The sequence below is a fragment of the Sinocyclocheilus grahami genome, unplaced genomic scaffold (assembly GCF_001515645.1).
Source record: "Sinocyclocheilus grahami isolate Dianchi unplaced genomic scaffold, SAMN03320097.WGS_v1.1 scaffold1402.1, whole genome shotgun sequence".
NCBI lineage: Eukaryota > Metazoa > Chordata > Actinopteri > Cypriniformes > Cyprinidae > Sinocyclocheilus > Sinocyclocheilus grahami.
Genome location: NW_015506581.1, coordinates 59,962 through 66,757, shown reverse-complemented (window position 1 = coordinate 66,757; position 6,796 = coordinate 59,962).

Sequence of the window (6,796 nt, the reverse complement as noted above, 5' to 3'; positions counted from 1 at the left end):
TATATATATATATATATATATATATATATATATATATATATATATATATATATATATATATATATATACTGTATATGTTGTATGTGTCACGCAGTGTGTAGAGGTAAGGCACACGAAGACGAAGGTCATCTACACAAAAGTTTAATAGAATCCAAGAAGATGATAATCCATGAAGGTAAAGGGAACACGTAACAAAACAACTTCAACAAAAGAAGTTGATGACTGTGACAGTACTCACCCCTCCGACCAGGTGCGACTTTGCACCATAACAAAAACAACAAAGGAGGGACGGAGTGGACTAAGGAGGAGGACATAGGGGATGAGTTGGGATGGTAACAGGAAATGGCGAAGGGCAGGCAGGAAGGCAGGCATATGGATGACCAAGGTCGTGACGACGGAGGGAGGAACCATGGCAGATCAGACGGAGGGAGGAGCCAGGATGGAGACAGGAGGGACTTGGAGCAGGAGGAGCCAGGCGGGACCCAGACCGCAGCCAACAAGGGAGGAGCAATGGTGGAGGAATGGCTGATGACTCCAGGGGGCCGACCGACAGTGGTGGAGCAGGTGGGAGAGATGCCTGGGGCGGAGACTGAGAGCCGACGAGCCAGGGTGACGGGGAGGATCTGGAGGGCCAAGGTGGAGCAGATGTCTCAGGTAACCGAGGCGTAGGCGGGGATCCGGAAGGCTGTGGTGAGCAGCTTTGGTCGACGGGCTGGGGCAGAGTCTGGGACTCGGAGGCAAGGGATCCTCCAGCCACGACGCCGATGGAGACTGGCGGACCCACACCACAGATGGTGGGCTGAGGGTGACAAAGGGGCTGGCAGGAGACAGAGAAGACTGGGATGAGGAATGGATGATGATAGGAGGAGGTGGGAAAGGGAGTCTGGGTGGGAGTTCATGACAGGTAACAGGATCTAGGATGATGTGTGCTGCCCACACACACCAAATGGCGACACCCATGACAGGGAGTGCCAGGGTCAGGGCAACTTTCTCCATGGTTGAGACAGGACAAACAGATAGTTCAGGGCATACAGGCAGTTCCAGGCAGACAAACAATTCAAAACAGACCTCCATGGTCATTTCAGGATAGATGGACAGTTCATTTACGGCCTCCCTGGCCGTAACAGGACAGACAGATAATAAATGCATGACCTACATAGTCGTGAAGGGACAGACGGACAGTTCATTAATGGCCTCCATGGCCGTAACAGGAGGGGCAGAGATTTCAGATGATGACGAAAGACTTGGTAGTTCTGAATAAAAGTCTGTTAACTCCCCTGAGTCCTTCCTCAGCTCACCCTCGGCGGTGGCACAGTGGGCGGGGCTTTCCTCCACGCCCTCGCTGTCCATTGTACAATCCTCCATGGCAGGCGTTGTTGCTGGCTCACGCACCTGGTCAGATGTTCCATGAGGTGCTGGCTCCGGGGCGATCCTCAGCTCTGTTGCTCCATTATGCGATGGTTCGTTGGTCGTGGTGGGCTCTGGCTCTCCGTCTGCGGTGGGCTCTAGCTGTTGCTCCGCGCAGCAGGGTGGTATTTGGCTGGACTCTGGGTCCGGAGTGGGGCTGGTGAGTTCCTCATCAGTGTGGCAGATGGTGAACTGGGATCCGTTTCTCACCAGTACCCACTCCACAAAGGCAGCGAAATTCCCCTCTGCTCTGCACGTGGTGTTGAGGCTCGCTATGTAGAGCGAGCAGAGCGCATTGTCCTGGTAGCTGGTATTGTTGGCAATGTCCAGAAATAGTCTGGTGTGGTCCTCGAGGGCAAGTTCCCCCTGCTCCAACAAAATAAATACTTGAAAAAAAGGGTTAGGGTTAGGGTTAGGGAATACAATGAAAATAAACGGGAATACAAACACCGCTATATTTACACATTTGTGGGTCCGGTATTCTGTCACGCAGCGTGTAGAGGAAAGGCACACAAAGACGAAGGCCATCTACACAAGAGTTTAATAGAATCCAAGAAGATGATAATCCATGAAGGCAAAGGTAACACACAGCAAAACAACATCAACAAAAGAAGTCCATGACTGTGACAGTATGTTGTCACCTCGCGTCTGCTGCCCTTGAACACACCAAACAGACTACAGCCAACTGCAAACTAGAATGTGTGTTCTGCATCTGTGTGTAAGGAGTTGTCTATATCAGCAGCTATCAATAGTCTATATTCGTCATTAAAAAGGAAAGCCCAAAACAAGGATATATGAGATATATGCAGATATATGAAACATAAACAAAGCAGCATTAGCTAAACTGAACATCCAATCACTCACCAACGGCCCCGTGAGCCCAACTAGGACCGACGTGTGTAACACACCAGAAAAAAAACTAGCCCGACAGACGCTCTCTGACATTCTAATGTTTACCGACAGTCAACCTTGGCTTGGTGTGTCCCAGACTTGATAAACAGTGGACCAGAGCAGAGCAGGGGATTTGGAAGACTAAAGTGGAGCCGGAGAAGGTGTAGACCAGGGGTGACTATTCCTGTTCCTGAAGATCTACCTGCCTGCAGAGTTCAGGCACTCTGGCAATTTTCCGGGACCAACGTGCAGTGTAGTTACTGATATGATTAGTTCTTTAGTTCAGCTGTGCCTCGTTAATTTACCTTGTTTGTATCAGTACTTAAGTTCTTCTTTCTCCTGTGTTCTTGGTCTGGTCTCGTTTACGTTAGTGTTGATTTATGCCTCCTGTCCTGTCTGCCATTGCATTTTGGATTTAAGACTTTGTGTTAAAGGTGTAGTTCACTTCCAGAATGACAATTCTGTAATAATTTACTCACCCTCCACTTGTTCCAAACCTGTATGCATATCTTTCTTCTTTTGAACACAAAAAAATATATTTTGAAAAATGTTGGTAATTGAACAGCTGATGGGCACCATTGACTTCCACAGTAGGAAAAAAAATACTATGGAAGTCAATGGTGCCCATCAACTGTTCATATACCAACATTTTTCAAAACACCTCTTTTGTGTTCAACAGATGAAAGAAATGCATACAGGTTTGGAACTAGTGGAGGGTGAGTAAATGACGACAGAATTTTCATTCTGAAAGTGAACTACTACTTTAAGGACTAAGGCCCTGTCCACACGAATGCGGTTATTTTTAAAACCGCAGGTTTTTCTACGCGGTTTGGCCGTTCGTCCACACGCAAACGCAGCACCAGGTCACTGAAACCAAACATTTTTGAAAACACCTGCCAGGGTGAAGATTTTCAAAAACTTTTTGGCTTGTGACGTCGGAGCCTGCACTGTGATCTCCGCCTACTGGAGACTTTTTCAGGCTTCTGATTGGACAACATGGCTTTACGGTTGAGATTATATTGTCACCTGTTGGTTTGGCATGCTCTTGACAGTGCTTCATAGCATGCGTTTGCGTTTTCATGTGGACGGAGATTTTACCCATGTACGTGTGGACATGGCCTAAATCTGTTCTCTGCCTGTCTGTCTACAACACACTGTGACAATATCTTATATATATTTATCTTATATCTTTTTGCATAAATATTTTACTGCCGGTGCTTAAGAACAAAGAGCAAATAAATGCAAATTTCTCCTTCAAGTGAAATTTTGAATGCTGAACAAACTTTTAGTGCAGTTCTATTCTAAACTTATCTGTGCATTGATTTAAGTAAATAATTAATGTACTTAATTAATTGTTGCCAAAAAGTGGTGGAGCACTTATAGGCGAATATGAGAATGAATATTCACTTCAAAGTAAAGAATACAATTGCCAGTCACAGCAGAACGCATACATTACATTACTGGTTGATTGCATCAGAATTTAGTCTTCAATCAGTAGAGGAGGGAAGCCATGTTGGAACACAATTCTGCCAATTGCTTACCTATATTTAGGTTCAAGACGAAGGAGGGAAGGTCATAAAGAAATTAGAAATGAACGGTCCAGCTGATCATATCCTCCTGAGGCTCAGAAGGGGAGGCATTGAGAACATTTCCCTTGTTAATTTCTCTGACATCATATATGACACAGTTTTAAGTTGTGAAACGTGTAACAAGGACAAGGCAGAAACTATGTAAAATGTTGGTAACATAAATTTCGTCCTGTTTACAGTAACTGTAAATAGTAAATAAAAAGTTTCATGACACAAATGTAGAACGTTTTCTTCATGTTTAGTTGAAATTTAGTTTTGAAGCTTTTCACCTTGAAATAGTTTAAATTTATGTATCAAAGAGCTGAAAAACACTCACTGATACATAAATACACAAAATACAAGTACTACTAATTTATATCTATACTATAATTCAACATATAAACATATTTTATGAACATCTAAGAACACTTCTATACATTTACTGTTACAAAGGACATTACATAAAAATTATATATGAATGAAAAACATATTTTTGTCCATATAATAATAAGTATTATTATTTCATTTTTTTTTTTTGTCATAATAGTTTAAGTATGTAACGTTATAATTGGCAAATATTAATAATAATAATAATATTATACATTTACTGTTACAAAGGACATTACATAAAAATTATATATGAATGAAAAACATATTTTTGTCCATATAATAATAAGTATTATTATTTCATTATTTTTTTTTTGTCATAATAGTTTAAGTATGTAACGTTATAATTGGCAAATATTAATAATAATAATAATAAATGTTTAAACTTTTTTTATTGTTTTATTTCTGGGTATCAGGTGAATATAAAGAAACAAAAATCTAAACATTAGATTACAAGAGAGTAAAACAGACTGAAATGCATGAGAAAGTGAAAATAAGTATGACTTTGACAATGCAGGAGAGGATTGTGGAGGTGGAGAAAGAGAATGAGTGAATGAGAGACTAAGGAGGAGCGATAAGCAGACCTGTGGGTGATGTCTTCAGATGTGGTTTCAGGGTGCTGATGGTCAAAGCTGACTGACTTCACTACAGACTGAAAATCTCCTGAACCCAATATCTCTCTACAGCCCGCTAATAGAGACTGTCACTCAAAGCACTGACAAACAGCTCGCACACACATACACACACATAATCATACTCTCTCTCTCTCTCTCTCTCTCTCTCTCTCTCACACACACACACACACACACAGAGACAGACACACACACCAAGATCCTGGCCATAAATCAATGCCTTGCAAGTGAACGTGAGTGGAATATGAAGCAGACTGACTCATTCATTCACCTCAGTTTTAGACACCTCAGGAAGATGAAAAGATGACAGCAGTCTGACCTATAGCCAATGAAACACTCATGGATCTATGTCAACATAATTCTACAAATTTAATCTAAAATCCCTATTTCATGTTCTGGCTGCTGCATCACTCTGTAATTCACCAGATGTTAAACAGGGAATATTTTTAGCATCAGGATGTTGAGCTCATGTCATACTTCATCCAATACAACATATATTGTCTTCACATGGTTCTTAATGCCCTTTGAGTTTGAGCTACTTAATCACCTTAACGGCTGCTTTAGGAAGTGTGTAGGCATTCTGCTAGATGATGGTTATCGCAGGAAACGATTTTTAGCTTGAAATCTGAAATAATGTGTTGTAAGGAAGTGTACTGTGGCTGATTAGTGATGCTTGTTAACGCAACCATCTGTTTTACTGTTGCTCAGGGGCTTTGAACAAACCCCTAACCCTAAGTATTCAACTTTGTTGCATAACTCACCCCACATGGTTTGAGCTGCAGTCATGAATGATAGCTCAACACGTGATCAGACTTACGATTTTTAGATCTTGCGATGATAAAATGGGTGAAATATCACATAGATGGAAATTTAAGGAGGGACCTGAACCATGTCTACAGAGCAGAATATCATAAATTGATTGGGGTCACTTTGTCAGAAATATTAGTTGTTCATGCCTATTTTTTAAATGAACATTGACAGGAAAATAATTTACCAATTTTTCAGCATTTGTCATTTGCCTGGTACTCCTATCAAAATTAACTTATCCCTAAAACCCAGAACAAGATGAGACACATAAAGAACCAGTTGATCCCTTCTGAAAAAGAAGTAAAAAGTGATAAAAAGGTGTACAAACTGTATTTTTTAAATACTGTACTTGCAAATATTAATGAAATAAAAGGTTACATGTACTTAAAGAGAGACGCTTTCATGACTGTTTAAGTACACGTTTAAAAGCAAACTTTGTAATAATGTCAAATTAAATGTTTTACTTTGAAGTACACTTAAAATCTTTGTTTTAATCATCTTTTGTCATGATTTATTACACTTATTTTGATGTGTTGACTGACATACTAAAGCAAATGTAGAGTACTTTTTATAATTTTATTGGTTATAATTTTAACTGTAATGTATTATTCAATATTTCATTTAAAGTTAATATATTTTAAATGTACTAAACTGCAACCATCAATTTTTCAAGTTTTTTAAGTTTCAATAGCATTGACATTAAAGTATATTTTAGTTTATCATAAATGCATGTCAGTACATTCAGCAGCACTTTAAAGGGGTCATATGACGTTGCTAAAAAATAACATTATTTTGTGTATTTGGTGTAATGAAATGTGTTTATGCGGTTTAAGGTTAAAAAAACACATTATTTTCCACATACTGTACATTATTGTTTCTCCTCTATGCCCCGCCTTTCTGAAACACGTAGATTTTTACAAAGCTCATCGGACTGAAAAAGCAAGGTGTGCTGTGATTGGCCAGCTATCCAGTGCGTTGTGATTGGCCGAATACCTCAAGCGTGTGATGGAAATGTTACGCCCCTTACCATACTGTGATGCCCTGTCCGACCGGAGCTACGAGACAAAAACATTAAAACCCATTATAAACGAGGCATTTGTTGTA